The sequence below is a fragment of the Haliotis asinina genome, chromosome 3 (genome assembly GCF_037392515.1).
Source record: "Haliotis asinina isolate JCU_RB_2024 chromosome 3, JCU_Hal_asi_v2, whole genome shotgun sequence".
Lineage (NCBI taxonomy): Eukaryota > Metazoa > Mollusca > Gastropoda > Lepetellida > Haliotidae > Haliotis > Haliotis asinina.
This window is the reverse complement of record NC_090282.1, coordinates 8,538,824-8,564,230: the sequence shown is the minus strand read 5'-3', so window position 1 is coordinate 8,564,230 and position 25,407 is coordinate 8,538,824. Positions and strand designations below refer to the sequence as shown.

Here is a 25,407-nt window from a genome sequence, read left to right as displayed (position 1 = left end):
TCAGTCCTTCAACATTGCCTGTAAAATATCAGCTTCCAATGTGGTCTAGTGGTTAGGATTCCTGGCTTTCACCCAGGCGGCCCGGGTTCGATTCCCGGCATTGGAACAAATTCTTTTACCATCTGACAAGAAATTGAGTTCAATTTCAAGAAGTATATATTAGTCACGTGCAAAGTCAAAAGTAAAAGGCATGCAGTTTACGTCATAGGAATAAATTCCTGGCTTTGGAACAATTAATTCATCTCACAAGAAAGTGAGTTCACATCAAGAAGTATACATATGTCATGCGTACAGTCAGAAGTAAAATACATGCATCTAAAGTCCTAGATTTATCTTCATGTACATCCCAGTGTCCACATCTTCCAATACATACATCAGGTAAGCCAATGTGTCATTGTGCAAGACTATCCCACCCCTTACACAACAGTTGTTGAAACACACCACCAGACGCTTCCCTCGGCAAGGGCACATAACTTCCACCACATCAGTCACATCTTAAAGTGAGCCCCATCTCGTCAGTTCCGTCTCTGTGGCGCAATCGGTTAGCGCGTTCGGCTGTTAACCGAAAGGTTGGTGGTTCAAGCCCACCCAGGGACGCACTTGCTTTTTGTAAACATCAGTACTTGATATTTCGCTCTTTTGGATTTTACAGATGTTTGTAGTTGACGCAAATACATGCTACAATACGATATATCAGTTTAAACAAGTCTCTAACACACTTGATATACATGTATTCATTAAGGTCAGGTCGTCATTCTCATGCACAAGAACTCTGTGCACAAAGACGGCAGGAATACAGCCAGCATTCAGTCCTTCAACATTGCCTGTAAAATATCAGCTTCCAATGTGGTCTAGTGGTTAGGATTCCTGGCTTTCACCCAGGCGGCCCGGGTTCCATTCCCGGCATTGGAACAAATTCTTTTACCATCTGACAAGAAATTGAGTTCAATTTCAAGAAGTATATATTAGTCACGTGCAAAGTCAAAAGTAAAAGGCATGCAGTTTACGTCATAGGAATAAATTCCTGGCTTTGGAACAATTAATTCATCTCACAAGAAAGTGAGTTCACATCAAGAAGTATACATATGTCATGCGTACAGTCAGAAGTAAAATACATGCATCTAAAGTCCTAGATTTATCTTCATGTACATCCCAGTGTCCACATCTTCCAATACATACATCAGGTAAGCCAATGTGTCATTGTGCAAGACTATCCCACCCCTTACACAACAGTTGTTGAAACACACCACCAGACGCTTCCCTCGGCAAGGGCACATAACTTCCACCACATCAGTCACATCTTAAAGTGAGCCCCATCTCGTCAGTTCCGTCTCTGTGGCGCAATCGGTTAGCGCGTTCGGCTGTTAACCGAAAGGTTGGTGGTTCAAGCCCACCCAGGGACGCACTTGCTTTTTGTAAACATCAGTACTTGATATTTCGCTCTTTTGGATTTTACAGATGTTTGTAGTTGACGCAAATACATGCTACAATACGATATATCAGTTTAAACAAGTCTCTAACACACTTGATATACATGTATTCATTAATGTCAGGTCGTCATTCTCATGCACAAGAACTCTGTGCACAAAGACGGCAGGAATACAGCCAGCATTCAGTCCTTCAACATTGCCTGTAAAATATCAGCTTCCAATGTGGTCTAGTGGTTAGGATTCCTGGCTTTCACCCAGGCGGCCCGGGTTCCATTCCCGGCATTGGAACAAATTCTTTTACCATCTGACAAGAAATTGAGTTCAATTTCAAGAAGTATATATTACTCACGTGCAAAGTCAAAAGTAAAAGGCATGCAGTTTACGTCATAGGAATAAATTCCTGGCTTTGGAACAATTAATTCATCTCACAAGAAAGTGAGTTCACATCAAGAAGTATACATATGTCATGCGTACAGTCAGAAGTAAAATACATGCATCTAAAGTCCTAGATTTATCTTCATGTACATCCCAGTGTCCACATCTTCCAATATATACATCAGGTAAGCCAATGTGTCATTGCGCAAGACTATCCCACCCCTTACACAACAGTTGTTGAAACACACCACCAGACGTTTCCCTCGGCAAGGGCACATAACTTCCACCACATCAGTCACATCTTAAAGTGAGCCCCATCTCGTCAGTTCCGTCTCTGTGGCGCAATCGGTTAGCGCGTTCGGCTGTTAACCGAAAGGTTGGTGGTTCAAGCCCACCCAGGGACGCACTTGCTTTTTGTAAACATCAGTACTTGATATTTCGCTCTTTTGGATTTTACAGATGTTTGTAGTTGACGCAAATACATGCTACAATACGATATATCAGTTTAAACAAGTCTCTAACACACTTGATATACATGTATTCATTAATGTCAGGTCGTCATTCTCATGCACAAGAACTCTGTGCACAAAGACGGCAGGAATACAGCCAGCATTCAGTCCTTCAACATTGCCTGTAAAATATCAGCTTCCAATGTGGTCTAGTGGTTAGGATTCCTGGCTTTCACCCAGGCGGCCCGGGTTCCATTCCCGGCATTGGAACAAATTCTTTTACCATCTGACAAGAAATTGAGTTCAATTTCAAGAAGTATATATTACTCACGTGAAAAGTCAAAAGTAAAAGGCATGCAGTTTACGTCATAGGAATAAATTCCTGGCTTTGGAACAATTAATTCATCTCACAAGAAAGTGAGTTCACATCAAGAAGTATACATATGTCATGCGTACAGTCAGAAGTAAAATACATGCATCTAAAGTCCTAGATTTATCTTCATGTACATCCCAGTGTCCACATCTTCCAATACATACATCAGGTAAGCCAATGTGTCATTGTGCAAGACTATCCCACCCCTTACACAACAGTTGTTGAAACACACCACCAGACGCTTCCCTCGGCAAGGGCACATAACTTCCACCACATCAGTCACATCTTAAAGTGAGCCCCATCTCGTCAGTTCCGTCTCTGTGGCGCAATCGGTTAGCGCGTTCGGCTGTTAACCGAAAGGTTGGTGGTTCAAGCCCACCCAGGGACGCACTTGCTTTTTGTAAACATCAGTACTTGATATTTCGCTCTTTTGGATTTTACAGATGTTTGTAGTTGACGCAAATACATGCTACAATACGATATATCAGTTTAAACAAGTCTCTAACACACTTGATATACATGTATTCATTAATGTCAGGTCGTCATTCTCATGCACAAGAACTCTGTGCACAAAGACGGCAGGAATACAGCCAGCATTCAGTCCTTCAACATTGCCTGTAAAATATCAGCTTCCAATGTGGTCTAGTGGTTAGGATTCCTGGCTTTCACCCAGGCGGCCCGGGTTCCATTCCCGGCATTGGAACAAATTCTTTTACCATCTGACAAGAAATTGAGTTCAATTTCAAGAAGTATATATTACTCACGTGCAAAGTCAAAAGTAAAAGGCATGCAGTTTACGTCATAGGAATAAATTCCTGGCTTTGGAACAATTAATTCATCTCACAAGAAAGTGAGTTCACATCAAGAAGTATACATATGTCATGCGTACAGTCAGAAGTAAAATACATGCATCTAAAGTCCTAGATTTATCTTCATGTACATCCCAGTGTCCACATCTTCCAATAAATACATCAGGTAAGCCAATGTGTCATTGCGCAAGACTATCCCACCCCTTACACAACAGTTGTTGAAACACACCACCAGACGTTTCCCTCGGCAAAGGCACATAGCTTCCACCACATCAGTCACATCTTAAAGTGAGCCCCATCTCGTCAGTTCCGTCTCTGTGGCGCAATCGGTTAGCGCGTTCGGCTGTTAACCGAAAGGTTGGTGGTTCAAGCCCACCCAGGGACGCACTTGCTTTTTGTAAACATCAGTACTTGATATTTCGCTCTTTTGGATTTTACAGATGTTTGTAGTTGACGCAAATACATGCTACAATACGATATATCAGTTTAAACAAGTCTCTAACACACTTGATATACATGTATTCATTAATGTCAGGTCGTCATTCTCATGCACAAGAACTCTGTGCACAAAGACGGCAGGAATACAGCCAGCATTCAGTCCTTCAACAATGCCTGTAAAATATCAGCTTCCAATGTGGTCTAGTGGTTAGGATTCCTGGCTTTCACCCAGGCGGCCCGGGTTCGATTCCCGGCATTGGAACAAATTCTTTTACCATCTGACAAGAAATTGAGTTCAATTTCAAGAAGTATATATTAGTCACGTGCAAAGTCAAAAGTAAAAGGCATGCATATTACGTCATAGGAATAAATTCCTGGCTTTGGAACAATTAATTCATCTCACAGGAAAGTGAGTTCACATCAAGAAGTATACATATGTCATGCGTACAGTCAGAAGTAAAATACATGCATCTAAAGTCCTAGATTTATCTTCATGTACATCCCAGTGTCCACATCTTCTAATACATACATCAGGTAAGCCAATGTGTCATTGTGCAAGACTATCCCACCCCTTACACAACAGTTGTTGAAACACACCACCAGACGCTTCCCTCGGCAAGGGCACATAACTTCCACCACATCAGTCACATCTTAAAGTGAGCCCCATCTCGTCAGTTCCGTCTCTGTGGCGCAATCGGTTAGCGCGTTCGGCTGTTAACCGAAAGGTTGGTGGTTCAAGCCCACCCAGGGACGCACTTGCTTTTTGTAAACATCAGTACTTGATATTTCGCTCTTTTGGATTTTACAGATGTTTGTAGTTGACGCAAATACATGCTACAATACGATATATCAGTTTAAACAAGTCTCTAACACACTTGATATACATGTATTCATTAATGTCAGGTCGTCATTCTCATGCACAAGAACTCTGTGCACAAAGACGGCAGGAATACAGCCAGCATTCAGTCCTTCAACATTGCCTGTAAAATATCAGCTTCCAATGTGGTCTAGTGGTTAGGATTCCTGGCTTTCACCCAGGCGGCCCGGGTTCGATTCCCGGCATTGGAACAAATTCTTTTACCATCTGACAAGAAATTGAGTTCAATTTCAAGAAGTATATATTAGTCACGTGCAAAGTCAAAAGTAAAAGGCATGCATATTACGTCATAGGAATAAATTCCTGGCTTTGGAACAATTAATTCATCTCACAGGAAAGTGAGTTCACATCAAGAAGTATACATATGTCATGCGTACAGTCAGAAGTAAAATACATGCATCTAAAGTCCTAGATTTATCTTCATGTACATCCCAGTGTCCACATCTTCCAATACATACATCAGGTAAGCCAATGTGTCATTGTGCAAGACTATCCCACCCCTTACACAACAGTTGTTGAAACACACCACCAGACGCTTCCCTCGGCAAGGGCACATAACTTCCACCACATCAGTCACATCTTAAAGTGAGCCCCATCTCGTCAGTTCCGTCTCTGTGGCGCAATCGGTTAGCGCGTTCGGCTGTTAACCGAAAGGTTGGTGGTTCAAGCCCACCCAGGGACGCACTTGCTTTTTGTAAACATCAGTACTTGATATTTCGCTCTTTTGGATTTTACAGATGTTTGTAGTTGACGCAAATACATGCTACAATACGATATATCAGTTTAAACAAGTCTCTAACACACTTGATATACATGTATTCATTAATGTCAGGTCGTCATTCTCATGCACAAGAACTCTGTGCACAAAGACGGCAGGAATACAGCCAGCATTCAGTCCTTCAACATTGCCTGTAAAATATCAGCTTCCAATGTGGTCTAGTGGTTAGGATTCCTGGCTTTCACCCAGGCGGCCCGGGTTCGATTCCCGGCATTGGAACAAATTCTTTTACCATCTGACAAGAAATTGAGTTCAATTTCAAGAAGTATATATTAGTCACGTGCAAAGTCAAAAGTAAAAGGCATGCAGTTTACGTCATAGGAATAAATTCCTGGCTTTGGAACAATTAATTCATCTCACAGGAAAGTGAGTTCACATCAAGAAGTATACATATGTCATGCGTACAGTCAGAAGTAAAATACATGCATCTAAAGTCCTAGATTTATCTTCATGTACATCCCAGTGTCCACATCTTCCAATACATACATCAGGTAAGCCAATGTGTCATTGTGCAAGACTATCCCACCCCTTACACAACAGTTGTTGAAACACACCACCAGACGCTTCCCTCGGCAAGGGCACATAACTTCCACCACATCAGTCACATCTTAAAGTGAGCCCCATCTCGTCAGTTCCGTCTCTGTGGCGCAATCGGTTAGCGCGTTCGGCTGTTAACCGAAAGGTTGGTGGTTCAAGCCCACCCAGGGACGCACTTGCTTTTTGTAAACATCAGTACTTGATATTTCGCTCTTTTGGATTTTACAGATGTTTGTAGTTGACGCAAATACATGCTACAATACGATATATCAGTTTAAACAAGTCTCTAACACACTTGATATACATGTATTCATTAATGTCAGGTCGTCATTCTCATGCACAAGAACTCTGTGCACAAAGACGGCAGGAATACAGCCAGCATTCAGTCCTTCAACATTGCCTGTAAAATATCAGCTTCCAATGTGGTCTAGTGGTTAGGATTCCTGGCTTTCACCCAGGCGGCCCGGGTTCGATTCCCGGCATTGGAACAAATTCTTTTACCATCTGACAAGAAATTGAGTTCAATTTCAAGAAGTATATATTAGTCACGTGCAAAGTCAAAAGTAAAAGGCATGCATATTACGTCATAGGAATAAATTCCTGGCTTTGGAACAATTAATTCATCTCACAAGAAAGTGAGTTCACATCAAGAAGTATACATATGTCATGCGTACAGTCAGAAGTAAAATACATGCATCTAAAGTCATAGATTTATCTTCATGTACATCCCAGTGTCCACATCTTCCAATAAATACATCAGGTAAGCCAATGTGTCATTGCGCAAGACTATCCCACCCCTTACACAACAGTTGTTGAAACACACCACCAGACGCTTCCCTCGGCAAGGGCACATAACTTCCACCACATCAGTCACATCTTAAAGTGAGCCCCATCTCGTCAGTTCCGTCTCTGTGGCGCAATCGGTTAGCGCGTTCGGCTGTTAACCGAAAGGTTGGTGGTTCAAGCCCACCCAGGGACGCACTTGCTTTTTGTAAACATCAGTACTTGATATTTCGCTCTTTTGGATTTTACAGATGTTTGTAGTTGACGCAAATACATGCTACAATACGATATATCAGTTTAAACAAGTCTCTAACACACTTGATATACATGTATTCATTAATGTCAGGTCGTCATTCTCATGCACAAGAACTCTGTGCACAAAGACGGCAGGAATACAGCCAGCATTCAGTCCTTCAACATTGCCTGTAAAATATCAGCTTCCAATGTGGTCTAGTGGTTAGGATTCCTGGCTTTCACCCAGGCGGCTCGGGTTCCATTCCCGGCATTGGAACAAATTCTTTTACCATCTGACAAGAAATTGAGTTCAATTTCAAGAAGTATATATTACTCACGTGCAAAGTCAAAAGTAAAAGGCATGCAGTTTACGACATAGGAATAAATTCCTGGCTTTGGAACAATTAATTCATCTCACAAGAAAGTGAGTTCACATCAAGAAGTATACATATGTCATGCGTACAGTCAGAAGTAAAATACATGCATCTAAAGTCCTAGATTTATCTTCATGTACATCCCAGTGTCCACATCTTCCAATAAATACATCAGGTAAGCCAATGTGTCATTGCGCAAGACTATCCCACCCCTTACACAACAGTTGTTGAAACACACCACCAGACGTTTCCCTCGGCAAGGGCACATAACTTCCACCACATCAGTCACATCTTAAAGTGAGCCCCATCTCGTCAGTTCCGTCTCTGTGGCGCAATCGGTTAGCGCGTTCGGCTGTTAACCGAAAGGTTGGTGGTTCAAGCCCACCCAGGGACGCACTTGCTTTTTGTAAACATCAGTACTTGATATTTCGCTCTTTTGGATTTTACAGATGTTTGTAGTTGACGCAAATACATGCTACAATACGATATATCAGTTTAAACAAGTCTCTAACACACTTGATATACATGTATTCATTAATGTCAGGTCGTCATTCTCATGCACAAGAACTCTGTGCACAAAGACGGCAGGAATACAGCCAGCATTCAGTCCTTCAACAATGCCTGTAAAATATCAGCTTCCAATGTGGTCTAGTGGTTAGGATTCCTGGCTTTCACCCAGGCGGCCCGGGTTCCATTCCCGGCATTGGAACAAATTCTTTTACCATCTGACAAGAAATTGAGTTCAATTTCAAGAAGTATATATTAGTCACGTGCAAAGTCAAAAGTAAAAGGCATGCAGTTTACGTCATAGGAATAAATTCCTGGCTTTGGAACAATTAATTCATCTCACAGGAAAGTGAGTTCACATCAAGAAGTATACATATGTCATGCGTACAGTCAGAAGTAAAATACATGCATCTAAAGTCCTAGATTTATCTTCATGTACATCCCAGTGTCCACATCTTCTAATACATACATCAGGTAAGCCAATGTGTCATTGTGCAAGACTATCCCACCCCTTACACAACAGTTGTTGAAACACACCACCAGACGCTTCCCTCGGCAAGGGCACATAACTTCCACCACATCAGTCACATCTTAAAGTGAGCCCCATCTCGTCAGTTCCGTCTCTGTGGCGCAATCGGTTAGCGCGTTCGGCTGTTAACCGAAAGGTTGGTGGTTCAAGCCCACCCAGGGACGCACTTGCTTTTTGTAAACATCAGTACTTGATATTTCGCTCTTTTGGATTTTACAGATGTTTGTAGTTGACGCAAATACATGCTACAATACGATATATCAGTTTAAACAAGTCTCTAACACACTTGATATACATGTATTCATTAATGTCAGGTCGTCATTCTCATGCACAAGAACTCTGTGCACAAAGACGGCAGGAATACAGCCAGCATTCAGTCCTTCAACAATGCCTGTAAAATATCAGCTTCCAATGTGGTCTAGTGGTTAGGATTCCTGGCTTTCACCCAGGCGGCCCGGGTTCCATTCCCGGCATTGGAACAAATTCTTTTACCATCTGACAAGAAATTGAGTTCAATTTCAAGAAGTATATATTAGTCACGTGCAAAGTCAAAAGTAAAAGGCATGCATATTACGTCATAGGAATAAATTCCTGGCTTTGGAACAATTAATTCATCTCACAGGAAAGTGAGTTCACATCAAGAAGTATACATATGTCATGCGTACAGTCAGAAGTAAAATACATGCATCTAAAGTCCTAGATTTATCTTCATGTACATCCCAGTGTCCACATCTTCTAATACATACATCAGGTAAGCCAATGTGTCATTGTGCAAGACTATCCCACCCCTTACACAACAGTTGTTGAAACACACCACCAGACGCTTCCCTCGGCAAGGGCACATAACTTCCACCACATCAGTCACATCTTAAAGTGAGCCCCATCTCGTCAGTTCCGTCTCTGTGGCGCAATCGGTTAGCGCGTTCGGCTGTTAACCGAAAGGTTGGTGGTTCAAGCCCACCCAGGGACGCACTTGCTTTTTGTAAACATCAGTACTTGATATTTCGCTCTTTTGGATTTTACAGATGTTTGTAGTTGACGCAAATACATGCTACAATACGATATATCAGTTTAAACAAGTCTCTAACACACTTGATATACATGTATTCATTAATGTCAGGTCGTCATTCTCATGCACAAGAACTCTGTGCACAAAGACGGCAGGAATACAGCCAGCATTCAGTCCTTCAACATTGCCTGTAAAATATCAGCTTCCAATGTGGTCTAGTGGTTAGGATTCCTGGCTTTCACCCAGGCGGCCCGGGTTCCATTCCCGGCATTGGAACAAATTCTTTTACCATCTGACAAGAAATTGAGTTCAATTTCAAGAAGTATATATTACTCACGTGCAAAGTCAAAAGTAAAAGGCATGCAGTTTACGTCATAGCAATAAATTCCTGGCTTTGGAACAATTAATTCATCTCACAAGAAAGTGAGTTCACATCAAGAAGTATACATATGTCATGCGTACAGTCAGAAGTAAAATACATGCATCTAAAGTCCTAGATTTATCTTCATGTACATCCCAGTGTCCACATCTTCCAATAAATACATCAGGTAAGCCAATGTGTCATTGCGCAAGACTATCCCACCCCTTACACAACAGTTGTTGAAACACACCACCAGACGCTTCCCTCGGCAAGGGCACATAACTTCCACCACATCAGTCACATCTTAAAGTGAGCCCCATCTCGTCAGTTCCGTCTCTGTGGCGCAATCGGTTAGCGCGTTCGGCTGTTAACCGAAAGGTTGGTGGTTCAAGCCCACCCAGGGACGCACTTGCTTTTTGTAAACATCAGTACTTGATATTTCGCTCTTTTGGATTTTACAGATGTTTGTAGTTGACGCAAATACATGCTACAATACGATATATCAGTTTAAACAAGTCTCTAACACACTTGATATACATGTATTCCTTAATGTCAGGTCGTCATTCTCATGCACAAGAACTCTGTGCACAAAGACGGCAGGAATACAGCCAGCATTCAGTCCTTCAACATTGCCTGTAAAATATCAGCTTCCAATGTGGTCTAGTGGTTAGGATTCCTGGCTTTCACCCAGGCGGCCCGGGTTCCATTCCCGGCATTGGAACAAATTCTTTTACCATCTGACAAGAAATTGAGTTCAATTTCAAGAAGTATATATTACTCACGTGCAAAGTCAAAAGTAAAAGGCATGCAGTTTACGTCATAGGAATAAATTCCTGGCTTTGGAACAATTAATTCATCTCACAAGAAAGTGAGTTCACATCAAGAAGTATACATATGTCATGCGTACAGTCAGAAGTAAAATACATGCATCTAAAGTCCTAGATTTATCTTCATGTACATCCCAGTGTCCACATCTTCCAATAAATACATCAGGTAAGCCAATGTGTCATTGCGCAAGACTATCCCACCCCTTACACAACAGTTGTTGAAACACACCACCAGACGTTTCCCTCGGCAAGGGCACATAACTTCCACCACATCAGTCACATCTTAAAGTGAGCCCCATCTCGTCAGTTCCGTCTCTGTGGCGCAATCGGTTAGCGCGTTCGGCTGTTAACCGAAAGGTTGGTGGTTCAAGCCCACCCAGGGACGCACTTGCTTTTTGTAAACATCAGTACTTGATATTTCGCTCTTTTGGATTTTACAGATGTTTGTAGTTGACGCAAATACATGCTACAATACGATATATCAGTTTAAACAAGTCTCTAACACACTTGATATACATGTATTCATTAATGTCAGGTCGTCATTCTCATGCACAAGAACTCTGTGCACAAAGACGGCAGGAATACAGCCAGCATTCAGTCCTTCAACAATGCCTGTAAAATATCAGCTTCCAATGTGGTCTAGTGGTTAGGATTCCTGGCTTTCACCCAGGCGGCCCGGGTTCCATTCCCGGCATTGGAACAAATTCTTTTACCATCTGACAAGAAATTGAGTTCAATTTCAAGAAGTATATATTAGTCACGTGCAAAGTCAAAAGTAAAAGGCATGCATATTACGTCATAGGAATAAATTCCTGGCTTTGGAACAATTAATTCATCTCACAGGAAAGTGAGTTCACATCAAGAAGTATACATATGTCATGCGTACAGTCAGAAGTAAAATACATGCATCTAAAGTCCTAGATTTATCTTCATGTACATCCCAGTGTCCACATCTTCTAATACATACATCAGGTAAGCCAATGTGTCATTGTGCAAGACTATCCCACCCCTTACACAACAGTTGTTGAAACACACCACCAGACGCTTCCCTCGGCAAGGGCACATAACTTCCACCACATCAGTCACATCTTAAAGTGAGCCCCATCTCGTCAGTTCCGTCTCTGTGGCGCAATCGGTTAGCGCGTTCGGCTGTTAACCGAAAGGTTGGTGGTTCAAGCCCACCCAGGGACGCACTTGCTTTTTGTAAACATCAGTACTTGATATTTCGCTCTTTTGGATTTTACAGATGTTTGTAGTTGACGCAAATACATGCTACAATACGATATATCAGTTTAAACAAGTCTCTAACACACTTGATATACATGTATTCATTAATGTCAGGTCGTCATTCTCATGCACAAGAACTCTGTGCACAAAGACGGCAGGAATACAGCCAGCATTCAGTCCTTCAACATTGCCTGTAAAATATCAGCTTCCAATGTGGTCTAGTGGTTAGGATTCCTGGCTTTCACCCAGGCGGCCCGGGTTCCATTCCCGGCATTGGAACAAATTCTTTTACCATCTGACAAGAAATTGAGTTCAATTTCAAGAAGTATATATTAGTCACGTGCAAAGTCAAAAGTAAAAGGCATGCATATTACGTCATAGGAATAAATTCCTGGCTTTGGAACAATTAATTCATCTCACAAGAAAGTGAGTTCACATCAAGAAGTATACATATGTCATGCGTACAGTCAGAAGTAAAATACATGCATCTAAAGTCCTAGATTTATCTTCATGTACATCCCAGTGTCCACATCTTCCAATACATACATCAGGTAAGCCAATGTGTCATTGTGCAAGACTATCCCACCCCTTACACAACAGTTGTTGAAACACACCACCAGACGCTTCCCTCGGCAAGGGCACATAACTTCCACCACATCAGTCACATCTTAAAGTGAGCCCCATCTCGTCAGTTCCGTCTCTGTGGCGCAATCGGTTAGCGCGTTCGGCTGTTAACCGAAAGGTTGGTGGTTCAAGCCCACCCAGGGACGCACTTGCTTTTTGTAAACATCAGTACTTGATATTTCGCTCTTTTGGATTTTACAGATGTTTGTAGTTGACGCAAATACATGCTACAATACGATATATCAGTTTAAACAAGTCTCTAACACACTTGATATACATGTATTCATTAATGTCAGGTCGTCATTCTCATGCACAAGAACTCTGTGCACAAAGACGGCAGGAATACAGCCAGCATTCAGTCCTTCAACATTGCCTGTAAAATATCAGCTTCCAATGTGGTCTAGTGGTTAGAATTCCTGGCTTTCACCCAGGCGGCCCGGGTTCGATTCCCGGCATTGGAACAAATTCTTTTACCATCTGACAAGAAATTGAGTTCAATTTCAAGAAGTATATATTAGTCACGTGCAAAGTCAAAAGTAAAAGGCATGCATATTACGTCATAGGAATAAATTCCTGGCTTTGGAACAATTAATTCATCTCACAAGAAAGTGAGTTCACATCAAGAAGTATACATATGTCATGCGTACAGTCAGAAGTAAAATACATGCATCTAAAGTCCTAGATTTATCTTCATGTACATCCCAGTGTCCACATCTTCCAATAAATACATCAGGTAAGCCAATGTGTCATTGCGCAAGACTATCCCACCCCTTACACAACAGTTGTTGAAACACACCACCAGACGTTTCCCTCGGCAAGGGCACATAACTTCCACCACATCAGTCACATCTTAAAGTGAGCCCCATCTCGTCAGTTCCGTCTCTGTGGCGCAATCGGTTAGCGCGTTCGGCTGTTAACCGAAAGGTTGGTGGTTCAAGCCCAACCAGGGACGCACTTGCTTTTTGTAAACATCAGTACTTGATATTTCGCTCTTTTGGATTTTACAGATGTTTGTAGTTGACGCAAATACATGCTACAATACGATATATCAGTTTAAACAAGTCTCTAACACACTTGATATACATGTATTCATTAATGTCAGGTCGTCATTCTCATGCACAAGAACTCTGTGCACAAAGACGGCAGGAATACAGCCAGCATTCAGTCCTTCAACATTGCCTGTAAAATATCAGCTTCCAGTGTGGTCTAGTGGTTAGGATTCCTGGCTTTCACCCAGGCGGCCCGGGTTCCATTCCCGGCATTGGAACAAATTCTTTTACCATCTGACAAGAAATTGAGTTCAATTTCAAGAAGTATATATTAGTCACGTGCAAAGTCAAAAGTAAAAGGCATGCATATTACGTCATAGGAATAAATTCCTGGCTTTGGAACAAATAATTCATCTCACAAGAAAGTGAGTTCACATCAAGAAGTATACATATGTCATGCGTACAGTCAGAAGTAAAATACATGCATCTAAAGTCCTAGATTTATCTTCATGTACATCCCAGTGTCCACATCTTCCAATACATACATCAGGTAAGCCAATGTGTCATTGTGCAAGACTATCCCACCCCTTACACAACAGTTGTTGAAACACACCACCAGACGCTTCCCTCGGCAAGGGCACATAACTTCCACCACATCAGTCACATCTTAAAGTGAGCCCCATCTCGTCAGTTCCGTCTCTGTGGCGCAATCGGTTAGCGCGTTCGGCTGTTAACCGAAAGGTTGGTGGTTCAAGCCCACCCAGGGACGCACTTGCTTTTTGTAAACATCAGTACTTGATATTTCGCTCTTTTGGATTTTACAGATGTTTGTAGTTGACGCAAATACATGCTACAATACGATATATCAGTTTAAACAAGTCTCTAACACACTTGATATACATGTATTCATTAATGTCAGGTCGTCATTCTCATGCACAAGAACTCTGTGCACAAAGACGGCAGGAATACAGCCAGCATTCAGTCCTTCAACATTGCCTGTAAAATATCAGCTTCCAATGTGGTCTAGTGGTTAGGATTCCTGGCTTTCACCCAGGCGGCCCGGGTTCGATTCCCGGCATTGGAACAAATTCTTTTACCATCTGACAAGAAATTGAGTTCAATTTCAAGAAGTATATATTAGTCACGTGCAAAGTCAAAAGTAAAAGGCATGCATTTTACGTCATAGGAACAAATTCCTGGCTTTGGAACAATTAATTCATCTCACAAGAAAGTGAGTTCACATCAAGAAGTACACATATGTCATGCGTACAGTCAGAAGTAAAATACATGCATCTAAAGTCCTAGATTTATCTTCATGTACATCCCAGTGTCCACATCTTCCAATAAATACATCAGGTAAGCCAATGTGTCATTGCGCAAGACTATCCCACCCCTTACACAACAGTTGTTGAAACACACCACCAGACGTTTCCCTCGGCAAGGGCACATAACTTCCACCACATCAGTCACATCTTAAAGTGAGCCCCATCTCGTCAGTTCCGTCTCTGTGGCGCAATCGGTTAGCGCGTTCGGCTGTTAACCGAAAGGTTGGTGGTTCAAGCCCAACCAGGGACGCACTTGCTTTTTGTAAACATCAGTACTTGATATTTCGCTCTTTTGGATTTTACAGATGTTTGTAGTTGACGCAAATACATGCTACAATACGATATATCAGTTTAAACAAGTCTCTAACACACTTGATATACATGTATTCATTAATGTCAGGTCGTCATTCTCATGCACAAGAACTCTGTGCACAAAGACGGCAGGAATACAGCCAGCATTCAGTCCTTCAACATTGCCTGTAAAATATCAGCTTCCAGTGTGGTCTAGTGGTTAGGATTCCTGGCTTTCACCCAGGCGGCCCGGGTTCCATTCCCGGCATTGGAACAAATTCTTTTACCATCTGACAAGAAATTGAGTTCAATTTCAAGAAGTATATATTAGTCACGTGCAAAGTCAAAAGTAAAAGGCATGCATATTACGTCATAGGAATAAATTCCTGGCTTTGGAACAAATAATTCATCTCACAAGAAAGTGAGTTCACATCAAGAAGTATACATATGTCATGCGTACAGTCAGAAGTAAAATACATGCATCTAAAGTCCTAGATTTATCTTCATGTACATCCCAGTGTCCACATCTTCCAATACATACATCAGGTAAGCCAATGTGTCATTGTGCAAGACTATCCCACCCCTTACACAACAGTTGTTGAAACACACCACCAGACGCTTCCCTCGGCAAGGGCACATAACTTCCACCACATCAGTCACATCTTAAAGTGAGCCCCATCTCGTCAGTTCCGTCTCTGTGGCGCAATCGGTTAGCGCGTTCGGCTGTTAACCGAAAGGTTGGTGGTTCAAGCCCACCCAGGGACGCACTTGCTTTTTGTAAACATCAGTACTTGATATTTCGCTCTTTTGGATTTTACAGATGTTTGTAGTTGACGCAAATACATGCTACAATACGATATATCAGTTTAAACAAGTCTCTAACACACTTGATATACATGTATTCATTAATGTCAGGTCGTCATTCTCATGCACAAGAACTCTGTGCACAAAGACGGCAGGAATACAGCCAGCTTTCAGTCCTTCAACATTGCCTGTAAAATATCAGCTTCCAATGTGGTCTAGTGGTTAGGATTCCTGGCTTTCACCCAGGCGGCCCGGGTTCGATTCCCGGCATTGGAACAAATTCTTTTACCATCTGACAAGAAATTGAGTTCAATTTCAAGAAGTATATATTAGTCACGTGCAAAGTCAAAAGTAAAAGGCATGCATATTACGTCATAGGAATAAATTCCTGGCTTTGGAACAATTAATTCATCTCACAAGAAAGTGAGTTCACATCAAGAAGTATACATATGTCATGCGTACAGTCAGAAGTAAAATACATGCATCTAAAGTCCTAGATTTATCTTCATGTACATCCCAGTGTCCACATCTTCCAATAAATACATCAGGTAAGCCAATGTGTCATTGCGCAAGACTATCCCACCCCTTACACAACAGTTGTTGAAACACACCACCAGACGTTTCCCTCGGCAAGGGCACATAACTTCCACCACATCAGTCACATCTTAAAGTGAGCCCCATCTCGTCAGTTCCGTCTCTGTGGCGCAATCGGTTAGCGCGTTCGGCTGTTAACCGAGTGGTTGGTGGTTCAAGCCCACCCAGGGACGCACTTGCTTTTTGTAAACATCAGTACTTGATATTTCGCTCTTTTGGATTTTACAGATGTTTGTAGTTGACGCAAATACATGCTACAATACGATATATCAGTTTAAACAAGTCTCTAACACACTTGATATACATGTATTCATTAATGTCAGGTCGTCATTCTCATGCACAAGAACTCTGTGCACAAAGACGGCAGGAATACAGCCAGCATTCAGTCCTTCAACATTGCCTGTAAAATATCAGCTTCCAATGTGGTCTAGTGGTTAGGATTCCTGGCTTTCACCCAGGCGGCCCGGGTTCGATTCCCGGCATTGGAACAAATTCTTTTACCATCTGACAAGTAATTGAGTTCAATTTCAAGAAGTATATATTAGTCACGTGCAAAGTCAAAAGTAAAAGGCATGCATATTACGTCATAGGAATAAATTCCTGGCTTTGGAACAATTAATTCATCTCACAAGAAAGTGAGTTCACATCAAGAAGTATACATATGTCATGCGTAGTCAGAAGTAAAATACATGCATCTAAAGTCCTAGATTTATCTTCATGTACATCCCAGTGTCCACATCTTCCAATAAATACATCAGGTAAGCCAATGTGTCATTGCGCAAGACTATCCCACCCCTTACACAACAGTTGTTGAAACACACCACCAGACGTTTCCCTCGGCAAGGGCACATAACTTCCACCACATCAGTCACATCTTAAAGTGAGCCCCATCTCGTCAGTTCCGTCTCTGTGGCGCAATCGGTTAGCGCGTTCGGCTGTTAACCGAAAGGTTGGTGGTTCAAGCCCACCCAGGGACGCACTTGCTTTTTGTAAACATCAGTACTTGATATTTCGCTCTTTTGGATTTTACAGATGTTTGTAGTTGACGCAAATACATGCTACAATACGATATATCAGTTTAAACAAGTCTCTAACACACTTGATATACATGTATTCATTAATGTCAGGTCGTCATTCTCATGCACAAGAACTCTGTGCACAAAGACGGCAGGAATACAGCCAGCTTTCAGTCCTTCAACATTGCCTGTAAAATATCAGCTTCCAATGTGGTCTAGTGGTTAGGATTCCTGGCTTTCACCCAGGCGGCCCGGGTTCGATTCCCGGCATTGGAACAAATTCTTTTACCATCTGACAAGAAATTGAGTTCAATTTCAAGAAGTATATATTAGTCACGTGCAAAGTCAAAAGTAAAAGGCATGCAGTTTACGTCAAAGGAATAAATTCCTGGCTTTGGAACAATTAATTCATCTCACAAGAAAGTGAGTTCACATCAAGAAGTATACATATGTCATGCGTAGTCAGAAGTAAAATACATGCATCTAAAGTCCTAGATTTATCTTCATGTACATCCCAGTGTCCACATCTTCCAATAAATACATCAGGTAAGCCAATGTGTCATTGCGCAAGACTATCCCACCCCTTACACAACAGTTGTTGAAACACACCACCAGACGTTTCCCTCGGCAAGGGCACATAACTTCCACCACATCAGTCACATCTTAAAGTGAGCCCCATCTCGTCAGTTCCGTCTCTGTGGCGCAATCGGTTAGCGCGTTCGGCTGTTAACCGAAAGGTTGGTGGTTCAAGCCCACCCAGGGACGCACTTGCTTTTTGTAAACATCAGTACTTGATATTTCGCTCTTTTGGATTTTACAGATGTTTGTAGTTGACGCAAATACATGCTACAATACGATATATCAGTTTAAACAAGTCTCTAACACACTTGATATACATGTATTCATTAATGTCAGGTCGTCATTCTCATGCACAAGAACTCTGTGCACAAAGACGGCAGGAATACAGCCAGCATTCAGTCCTTCAACATTGCCTGTAAAATATCAGCTTCCAATGTGGTCTAGTGGTTAGGATTCCTGGCTTTCACCCAGGCGGCCCGGGTTCCATTCCCGGCATTGGAACAAATTCTTTTACCATCTGACAAGAAATTGAGTTCAATTTCAAGAAGTATATATTAGTCACGTGCAAAGTCAAAAGTAAAAGGCATGCAGTTTACGTCAAAGGAATAAATTCCTGGCTTTGGAACAATTAATTCATCTCACAAGAAAGTGAGTTCACATCAAGAAGTATACATATGTCATGCGTAGTCAGAAGTAAAATACATGCATCTAAAGTCCTAGATTTATCTTCATGTACATCCCAGTGTCCACATCTTCCAATAAATACATCAGGTAAGCCAATGTGTCATTGCGCAAGACTATCCCACCCCTTACACAACAGTTGTTGAAACACACCACCAGACGTTTCCCTCGGCAAGGGCACATAACTTCCACCACATCAGTCACATCTTAAAGTGAGCCCCATCTCGTCAGTTCCGTCTCTGTGGCGCAATCGGTTAGCGCGTTCGGCTGTTAACCGAAAGGTTGGTGGTTCAAGCCCACCCAGGGACGCACTTGCTTTTTGTAAACATCAGTACTTGATATTTCGCTCTTTTGGATTTTACAGATGTTTGTAGTTGACGCAAATACATGCTACAATACGATATATCAGTTTAAACAAGTCTCTAACACACTTGATATACATGTATTCATTAATGTCAGGTCGTCATTCTCATGCACAAGAACTCTGTGCACAAAGACGGCAGGAATACAGCCAGCATTCAGTCCTTCAACATTGCCTGTAAAATATCAGCTTCCAATGTGGTCTAGTGGTTAGGATTCCTGGCTTTCACCCAGGCGGCCCGGGTTCGATTCCCGGCATTGGAACAAATTCTTTTACCATCTGACAAGAAATTGAGTTCAATTTCAAGAAGTATATATTAGTCACGTGCAAAGTCAAAAGTGAAAGGCATGCATATTACGTCATAGGAATAAATTCCTGGCTTTGGAACAATTAATTCATCTCACAAGAAAGTGAGTTCACATCAAGAAGTATACATATGTCATGCGTACAGTCAGAAGTAAAATACATGCATCTAAAGTCCTAGATTTATCTTCATGTACATCCCAGTGTCCACATCTTCCAATAAATACATCAGGTAAGCCAATGTGTCATTGCGCAAGACTATCCCACCCCTTACACAACAGTTGTTGAAACACACCACCAGACGTTTCCCTCGGCAAGGGCACATAACTTCCACCACATCAGTCACATCTTAAAGTGAGCCCCATCTCGTCAGTTCCGTCTCTGTGGCGCAATCGGTTAGCGCGTTCGGCTGTTAACCGAAAGGTTGGTGGTTCAAGCCCACCCAGGGACGCACTTGCTTTTTGTAAACTTCAGTACTTGATATTTCGCTCTTTTGGATTTTACAGATGTTTGTAGTTGACGCAAATACATGCTACAATACGATATATCAGTTTAAACAAGTCTCTAACACACTTGATATACATGTATTCATTAATGTCAGGTCGTCATTCTCTTGCACAAGAACTCTGTGCACAAAGACGGCAGGAATACAGCCAGCATTCAGTCCTTTAACATTGCCTGTAAAATATCAGCTTCCAATGTGGTCTAGTGGTTAGGATTCCTGGCTTTCACCCAGGCGGCCCGGGTTCGATTCCCGGCATTGGAACAAATTCTTTTACCATCTGACAAGAAATTGAGTTCAATTTCAAGAAGTATATATTAGTCACGTGCAAAGTCAAAAGTAAAAGGCATGCAGTTTACGTCAAAGGAATAAATTCCTGGCTTTGGAACAATTAATTCATCTCACAAGAAAGTGAGTTCACATCAAGAAGTATACATATGTCATGCGTAGTCAGAAGTAAAATACATGCATCTAAAGTCCTAGATTTATCTTCATGTACATCCCAGTGTCCACATCTTCCAATAAATACATCAGGTAAGCCAATGTGTCATTGCGCAAGACTATCCCACCCCTTACACAACAGTTGTTGAAACACACCACCAGACGTTTCCCTCGGCAAGGGCACATAACTTCCACCACATCAGTCACATCTTAAAGTGAGCCCCATCTCGTCAGTTCCGTCTCTGTGGCGCAATCGGTTAGCGCGTTCGGCTGTTAACCGAAAGGTTGGTGGTTCAAGCCCACCCAGGGACGCACTTGCTTTTTGTAAACATCAGTACTTGATATTTCGCTCTTTTGGATTTTACAGATGTTTGTAGTTGACGCAAATACATGCTACAATACGATATATCAGTTTAAACAAGTCTCTAACACACTTGATATACATGTATTCATTAATGTCAGGTCGTCATTCTCATGCACAAGAACTCTGTGCACAAAGACGGCAGGAATACAGCCAGCATTCAGTCCTTCAACATTGCCTGTAAAATATCAGCTTCCAATGTGGTCTAGTGGTTAGGATTCCTGGCTTTCACCCAGGCGGCCCGGGTTCGATTCCCGGCATTGGAACAAATTCTTTTACCATCTGACAAGAAATTGAGTTCAATTTCAAGAAGTATATATTAGTCACGTGCAAAGTCAAAAGTGAAAGGCATGCATATTACGTCATAGGAATAAATTCCTGGCTTTGGAACAATTAATTCATCTCACAAGAAAGTGAGTTCACATCAAGAAGTATACATATGTCATGCGTACAGTCAGAAGTAAAATACATGCATCTAAAGTCCTAGATTTATCTTCATGTACATCCCAGTGTCCACATCTTCCAATAAATACATCAGGTAAGCCAATGTGTCATTGCGCAAGACTATCCCACCCCTTACACAACAGTTGTTGAAACACACCACCAGACGTTTCCCTCGGCAAGGGCACATAACTTCCACCACATCAGTCACATCTTAAAGTGAGCCCCATCTCGTCAGTTCCGTCTCTGTGGCGCAATCGGTTAGCGCGTTCGGCTGTTAACCGAAAGGTTGGTGGTTCAAGCCCACCCAGGGACGCACTTGCTTTTTGTAAACTTCAGTACTTGATATTTCGCTCTTTTGGATTTTACAGATGTTTGTAGTTGACGCAAATACATGCTACAATACGATATATCAGTTTAAACAAGTCTCTAACACACTTGATATACATGTATTCATTAATGTCAGGTCGTCATTCTCTTGCACAAGAACTCTGTGCACAAAGACGGCAGGAATACAGCCAGCATTCAGTCCTTTAACATTGCCTGTAAAATATCAGCTTCCAATGTGGTCTAGTGGTTAGGATTCCTGGCTTTCACCCAGGCGGCCCGGGTTCGATTCCCGGCATTGGAACAAATTCTTTTACCATCTGACAAGAAATTGAGTTCAATTTCAAGAAGTATATATTAGTCACGTGCAAAGTCAAAAGTAAAATGCATGCAGTTTACGTCATAGGAATAAATTCCTGGCTTTGGAACAATTAATTCATCTCACAAGAAAGTGAGTTCACATCAAGAAGTATACATATGTCATGCGTACAGTCAGAAGTAAAATACATGCATCTAAAGTCCTAGATTTATCTTCATGTACATCCCAGTGTCCACATCTTCCAATAAATACATCAGGTAAGCCAATGTGTCATTGCGCAAGACTATCCCACCCCTTACACAACAGTTGTTGAAACACACCACCAGACGTTTCCCTCGGCAAGGGCACATAACTTCCACCACATCAGTCACATCTTAAAGTGAGCCCCATCTCGTCAGTTCCGTCTCTGTGGCGCAATCGGTTAGCGCGTTCGGCTGTTAACCGAAAGGTTGGTGGTTCAAGCCCACCCAGGGACGCACTTGCTTTTTGTAAACATCAGTACTTGATATTTCGCTCTTTTGGATTTTACAGATGTTTGTAGTTGACGCAAATACATGCTACAATACGATATATCAGTTTAAACAAGTCTCTAACACACTTGATATACATGTATTCATTAATGTCAGGTCGTCATTCTCTTGCACAAGAACTCTGTGCACAAAGACGGCAGGAATACAGCCAGCATTCAGTCCTTCAACATTGCCTGTAAAATATCACCTTCCAATGTGGTCTAGTGGTTAGGATTCTTGGCTTTCACCCAGGCGGCCCGGGTTCTATTCCCGGCATTGGAACAAATTCTTTTACCATCTGACAAGAAATTGAGTTCAATTTCAAGAAGTATATATTAGTCACGTGCAAAGTCAAAAGTAAAAGGCATGCATTTTACGTCATAGGAATAAATTCCTGGCTTTGGAACAATTAATTCATCTCACAAGAAAGTGAGTTCACATCAAGAAGTATACATATGTCATGCGTACAGTCAGAAGTAAAATACATGCATCTAAAGTCCTAGATTTATCTTCATGTACATCCCAGTGTCCACATCTTCCAATAAATACATCAGGTAAGCCAATGTGTCATTGCGCAAGACTATCCCACCCCTTACACAACAGTTGTTGAAACACACCACCAGACGTTTCCCTCGGCAAGGGCACATAACTTCCACCACATCAGTCACATCTTAAAGTGAGCCCCATCTCGTCAGTTCCGTCTCTGTGGCGCAATCGGTTAGCGCGTTCGGCTGTTAACCGAAAGGTTGGTGGTTCAAGCCCACCCAGGGACGCACTTGCTTTTTGTAAACATCAGTACTTGATATTTCGCTCTTTTGGATTTTACAGATGTTTGTAGTTGACGCAAATACATGCTACAATACGATATATCAGTTTAAACAAGTCTCTAACACACTTGATATACATGTATTCATTAATGTCAGGTCGTCATTCTCTTGCACAAGAACTCTGTGCACAAAGACGGCAGGAATACAGCCAGCATTCAGTCCTTCAACATTGCCTGTAAAATATCAGCTTCCAATGTGGTCTAGTGGTTAGGATTCCTGGCTTTCACCCAGGCGGCCCGGGTTCTATTCCCGGCATTGGAACAAATTCTTTTACCATCTGACAAGAAATTGAGTTCAATTTCAAGAAGTATATATTAGTCACGTGCAAAGTCAAAAGTAAAAGGCATGCATTTTACGTCATAGGAATAAATTCCTGGCTTTGGAACAATTAATTCATCTCACAAGAAAGTGAGTTCACATCAAGAAGTATACATATGTCATGCGTACAGTCAGAAGTAAAATACATGCATCTAAAGTCCTAGATTTATCTTCATGTACATCCCAGTGTCCACATCTTCCAATAAATACATCAGGTAAGCCAATGTGTCATTGCGCAAGACTATCCCACCCCTTACACAACAGTTGTTGAAACACACCACCAGACGTTTCCCTCGGCAAGGGCACATAACTTCCACCACATCAGTCACATCTTAAAGTGAGCCCCATCTCGTCAGTTCCGTCTCTGTGGCGCAATCGGTTAGCGCGTTCGGCTGTTAACCGAAAGGTTGGTGGTTCAAGCCCACCCAGGGACGCACTTGCTTTTTGTAAACATCAGTACTTGATATTTCGCTCTTTTGGATTTTACAGATGTTTGTAGTTGACGCAAATACATGCTACAATACGATATATCAGTTTAAACAAGTCTCTAACACACTTGATATACATGTATTCATTAATGTCAGGTCGTCATTCTCTTGCACAAGAACTCTGTGCACAAAGACGGCAGGAATACAGCCAGCATTCAGTCCTTCAACATTGCCTGTAAAATATCACCTTCCAATGTGGTCTAGTGGTTAGGATTCCTGGCTTTCACCCAGGCGGCCCGGGTTCTATTCCCGGCATTGGAACAAATTCTTTTACCATCTGACAAGAAATTGAGTTCAATTTCAAGAAGTATATATTAGTCACGTGCAAAGTCAAAAGTAAAAGGCATGCATTTTACGTCATAGGAATAAATTCCTGGCTTTGGAACAATTAATTCATCTCACAAGAAAGTGAGTTCACATCAAGAAGTATACATATGTCATGCGTACAGTCAGAAGTAAAATACATGCATCTAAAGTCCTAGATTTATCTTCATGTACATCCCAGTGTCCACATCTTCCAATAAATACATCAGGTAAGCCAATGTGTCATTGCGCAAGACTATCCCACCCCTTACACAACAGTTGTTGAAACACACCACCAGACGTTTCCCTCGGCAAGGGCACATAACTTCCACCACATCAGTCACATCTTAAAGTGAGCCCCATCTCGTCAGTTCCGTCTCTGTGGCGCAATCGGTTAGCGCGTTCGGCTGTTAACCGAAAGGTTGGTGGTTCAAGCCCACCCAGGGACGCACTTGCTTTTTGTAAACATCAGTACTTGATATTTCGCTCTTTTGGATTTTACAGATGTTTGTAGTTGACGCAAATACATGCTACAATACGATATATCAGTTTAAACAAGTCTCTAACACACTTGATATACATGTATTCATTAATGTCAGGTCGTCATTCTCTTGCACAAGAACTCTGTGCACAAAGACGGCAGGAATACAGCCAGCATTCAGTCCTTCAACATTGCCTGTAAAATATCAGCTTCCAATGTGGTCTAGTGGTTAGGATTCTTGGCTTTCACCCAGGCGGCCCGGGTTCTATTCCCGGCATTGGAACAAATTCTTTTACCATCTGACAAGAAATTGAGTTCAATTTCAAGAAGTATATATTAGTCACGTGCAAAGTCAAAAGTAAAAGGCATGCATTTTACGTCATAGGAATAAATTCCTGGCTTTGGAACAATTAATTCATCTCACAAGAAAGTGAGTTCACATCAAGAAGTATACATATGTCATGCGTACAGTCAGAAGTAAAATACATGCATCTAAAGTCCTAGATTTATCTTCATGTACATCCCAGTGTCCACATCTTCCAATAAATACATCAGGTAAGCCAATGTGTCATTGCGCAAGACTATCCCACCCCTTACACAACAGTT

General features: G+C 41.9%; 39 non-coding genes across 39 annotated transcripts; all 39 read left to right on the top strand.

Annotated features, from left to right (window-relative positions):
* The first annotated feature begins 34 nt into the window (after positions 1–34).
* Trnae-uuc (transfer RNA glutamic acid (anticodon UUC)) lies at positions 35–106 on the top strand. The gene has a single exon. It is a non-coding gene; the product is annotated as a tRNA-Glu (tRNA).
* Positions 107–2,135: 2,029 nt separating this feature from the next.
* On the top strand, positions 2,136–2,209 carry Trnan-guu (transfer RNA asparagine (anticodon GUU)). The gene has a single exon. It is a non-coding gene; the product is annotated as a tRNA-Asn (tRNA).
* A 732-nt stretch (positions 2,210–2,941) lies between these two features.
* Positions 2,942–3,015, top strand: Trnan-guu (transfer RNA asparagine (anticodon GUU)). Its single transcript has one exon. It is a non-coding gene; the product is annotated as a tRNA-Asn (tRNA).
* A 732-nt stretch (positions 3,016–3,747) lies between these two features.
* Trnan-guu (transfer RNA asparagine (anticodon GUU)) lies at positions 3,748–3,821 on the top strand. The gene has a single exon. It is a non-coding gene; the product is annotated as a tRNA-Asn (tRNA).
* Positions 3,822–4,064: 243 nt separating this feature from the next.
* Trnae-uuc (transfer RNA glutamic acid (anticodon UUC)) lies at positions 4,065–4,136 on the top strand. Its single transcript has one exon. It is a non-coding gene; the product is annotated as a tRNA-Glu (tRNA).
* Positions 4,137–4,553: 417 nt separating this feature from the next.
* Trnan-guu (transfer RNA asparagine (anticodon GUU)) lies at positions 4,554–4,627 on the top strand. Its single transcript has one exon. It is a non-coding gene; the product is annotated as a tRNA-Asn (tRNA).
* Positions 4,628–4,870: 243 nt separating this feature from the next.
* On the top strand, positions 4,871–4,942 carry Trnae-uuc (transfer RNA glutamic acid (anticodon UUC)). Its single transcript has one exon. It is a non-coding gene; the product is annotated as a tRNA-Glu (tRNA).
* A 417-nt stretch (positions 4,943–5,359) lies between these two features.
* Trnan-guu (transfer RNA asparagine (anticodon GUU)) lies at positions 5,360–5,433 on the top strand. Its single transcript has one exon. It is a non-coding gene; the product is annotated as a tRNA-Asn (tRNA).
* Positions 5,434–5,676: 243 nt separating this feature from the next.
* Positions 5,677–5,748, top strand: Trnae-uuc (transfer RNA glutamic acid (anticodon UUC)). The gene has a single exon. It is a non-coding gene; the product is annotated as a tRNA-Glu (tRNA).
* A 417-nt stretch (positions 5,749–6,165) lies between these two features.
* Positions 6,166–6,239, top strand: Trnan-guu (transfer RNA asparagine (anticodon GUU)). Its single transcript has one exon. It is a non-coding gene; the product is annotated as a tRNA-Asn (tRNA).
* A 243-nt stretch (positions 6,240–6,482) lies between these two features.
* Positions 6,483–6,554, top strand: Trnae-uuc (transfer RNA glutamic acid (anticodon UUC)). The gene has a single exon. It is a non-coding gene; the product is annotated as a tRNA-Glu (tRNA).
* Positions 6,555–6,971: 417 nt separating this feature from the next.
* Positions 6,972–7,045, top strand: Trnan-guu (transfer RNA asparagine (anticodon GUU)). Its single transcript has one exon. It is a non-coding gene; the product is annotated as a tRNA-Asn (tRNA).
* A 732-nt stretch (positions 7,046–7,777) lies between these two features.
* On the top strand, positions 7,778–7,851 carry Trnan-guu (transfer RNA asparagine (anticodon GUU)). The gene has a single exon. It is a non-coding gene; the product is annotated as a tRNA-Asn (tRNA).
* A 732-nt stretch (positions 7,852–8,583) lies between these two features.
* Trnan-guu (transfer RNA asparagine (anticodon GUU)) lies at positions 8,584–8,657 on the top strand. The gene has a single exon. It is a non-coding gene; the product is annotated as a tRNA-Asn (tRNA).
* Positions 8,658–9,389: 732 nt separating this feature from the next.
* Trnan-guu (transfer RNA asparagine (anticodon GUU)) lies at positions 9,390–9,463 on the top strand. Its single transcript has one exon. It is a non-coding gene; the product is annotated as a tRNA-Asn (tRNA).
* Positions 9,464–10,195: 732 nt separating this feature from the next.
* Trnan-guu (transfer RNA asparagine (anticodon GUU)) lies at positions 10,196–10,269 on the top strand. Its single transcript has one exon. It is a non-coding gene; the product is annotated as a tRNA-Asn (tRNA).
* A 732-nt stretch (positions 10,270–11,001) lies between these two features.
* Positions 11,002–11,075, top strand: Trnan-guu (transfer RNA asparagine (anticodon GUU)). The gene has a single exon. It is a non-coding gene; the product is annotated as a tRNA-Asn (tRNA).
* Positions 11,076–11,807: 732 nt separating this feature from the next.
* Trnan-guu (transfer RNA asparagine (anticodon GUU)) lies at positions 11,808–11,881 on the top strand. Its single transcript has one exon. It is a non-coding gene; the product is annotated as a tRNA-Asn (tRNA).
* A 732-nt stretch (positions 11,882–12,613) lies between these two features.
* Trnan-guu (transfer RNA asparagine (anticodon GUU)) lies at positions 12,614–12,687 on the top strand. The gene has a single exon. It is a non-coding gene; the product is annotated as a tRNA-Asn (tRNA).
* Positions 12,688–14,225: 1,538 nt separating this feature from the next.
* Positions 14,226–14,299, top strand: Trnan-guu (transfer RNA asparagine (anticodon GUU)). The gene has a single exon. It is a non-coding gene; the product is annotated as a tRNA-Asn (tRNA).
* A 243-nt stretch (positions 14,300–14,542) lies between these two features.
* On the top strand, positions 14,543–14,614 carry Trnae-uuc (transfer RNA glutamic acid (anticodon UUC)). Its single transcript has one exon. It is a non-coding gene; the product is annotated as a tRNA-Glu (tRNA).
* Positions 14,615–15,837: 1,223 nt separating this feature from the next.
* Positions 15,838–15,911, top strand: Trnan-guu (transfer RNA asparagine (anticodon GUU)). Its single transcript has one exon. It is a non-coding gene; the product is annotated as a tRNA-Asn (tRNA).
* Positions 15,912–16,154: 243 nt separating this feature from the next.
* Trnae-uuc (transfer RNA glutamic acid (anticodon UUC)) lies at positions 16,155–16,226 on the top strand. Its single transcript has one exon. It is a non-coding gene; the product is annotated as a tRNA-Glu (tRNA).
* Positions 16,227–16,960: 734 nt separating this feature from the next.
* Positions 16,961–17,032, top strand: Trnae-uuc (transfer RNA glutamic acid (anticodon UUC)). Its single transcript has one exon. It is a non-coding gene; the product is annotated as a tRNA-Glu (tRNA).
* A 415-nt stretch (positions 17,033–17,447) lies between these two features.
* Trnan-guu (transfer RNA asparagine (anticodon GUU)) lies at positions 17,448–17,521 on the top strand. The gene has a single exon. It is a non-coding gene; the product is annotated as a tRNA-Asn (tRNA).
* A 243-nt stretch (positions 17,522–17,764) lies between these two features.
* On the top strand, positions 17,765–17,836 carry Trnae-uuc (transfer RNA glutamic acid (anticodon UUC)). The gene has a single exon. It is a non-coding gene; the product is annotated as a tRNA-Glu (tRNA).
* A 415-nt stretch (positions 17,837–18,251) lies between these two features.
* Positions 18,252–18,325, top strand: Trnan-guu (transfer RNA asparagine (anticodon GUU)). Its single transcript has one exon. It is a non-coding gene; the product is annotated as a tRNA-Asn (tRNA).
* Positions 18,326–19,055: 730 nt separating this feature from the next.
* Positions 19,056–19,129, top strand: Trnan-guu (transfer RNA asparagine (anticodon GUU)). Its single transcript has one exon. It is a non-coding gene; the product is annotated as a tRNA-Asn (tRNA).
* A 243-nt stretch (positions 19,130–19,372) lies between these two features.
* On the top strand, positions 19,373–19,444 carry Trnae-uuc (transfer RNA glutamic acid (anticodon UUC)). Its single transcript has one exon. It is a non-coding gene; the product is annotated as a tRNA-Glu (tRNA).
* Positions 19,445–19,861: 417 nt separating this feature from the next.
* On the top strand, positions 19,862–19,935 carry Trnan-guu (transfer RNA asparagine (anticodon GUU)). Its single transcript has one exon. It is a non-coding gene; the product is annotated as a tRNA-Asn (tRNA).
* A 243-nt stretch (positions 19,936–20,178) lies between these two features.
* On the top strand, positions 20,179–20,250 carry Trnae-uuc (transfer RNA glutamic acid (anticodon UUC)). The gene has a single exon. It is a non-coding gene; the product is annotated as a tRNA-Glu (tRNA).
* Positions 20,251–20,665: 415 nt separating this feature from the next.
* Trnan-guu (transfer RNA asparagine (anticodon GUU)) lies at positions 20,666–20,739 on the top strand. The gene has a single exon. It is a non-coding gene; the product is annotated as a tRNA-Asn (tRNA).
* A 243-nt stretch (positions 20,740–20,982) lies between these two features.
* On the top strand, positions 20,983–21,054 carry Trnae-uuc (transfer RNA glutamic acid (anticodon UUC)). Its single transcript has one exon. It is a non-coding gene; the product is annotated as a tRNA-Glu (tRNA).
* Positions 21,055–21,471: 417 nt separating this feature from the next.
* Trnan-guu (transfer RNA asparagine (anticodon GUU)) lies at positions 21,472–21,545 on the top strand. The gene has a single exon. It is a non-coding gene; the product is annotated as a tRNA-Asn (tRNA).
* A 243-nt stretch (positions 21,546–21,788) lies between these two features.
* Positions 21,789–21,860, top strand: Trnae-uuc (transfer RNA glutamic acid (anticodon UUC)). Its single transcript has one exon. It is a non-coding gene; the product is annotated as a tRNA-Glu (tRNA).
* A 417-nt stretch (positions 21,861–22,277) lies between these two features.
* Positions 22,278–22,351, top strand: Trnan-guu (transfer RNA asparagine (anticodon GUU)). Its single transcript has one exon. It is a non-coding gene; the product is annotated as a tRNA-Asn (tRNA).
* A 732-nt stretch (positions 22,352–23,083) lies between these two features.
* Trnan-guu (transfer RNA asparagine (anticodon GUU)) lies at positions 23,084–23,157 on the top strand. Its single transcript has one exon. It is a non-coding gene; the product is annotated as a tRNA-Asn (tRNA).
* Positions 23,158–23,889: 732 nt separating this feature from the next.
* On the top strand, positions 23,890–23,963 carry Trnan-guu (transfer RNA asparagine (anticodon GUU)). The gene has a single exon. It is a non-coding gene; the product is annotated as a tRNA-Asn (tRNA).
* A 732-nt stretch (positions 23,964–24,695) lies between these two features.
* Positions 24,696–24,769, top strand: Trnan-guu (transfer RNA asparagine (anticodon GUU)). The gene has a single exon. It is a non-coding gene; the product is annotated as a tRNA-Asn (tRNA).
* Positions 24,770–25,407: the final 638 nt, after the last annotated feature.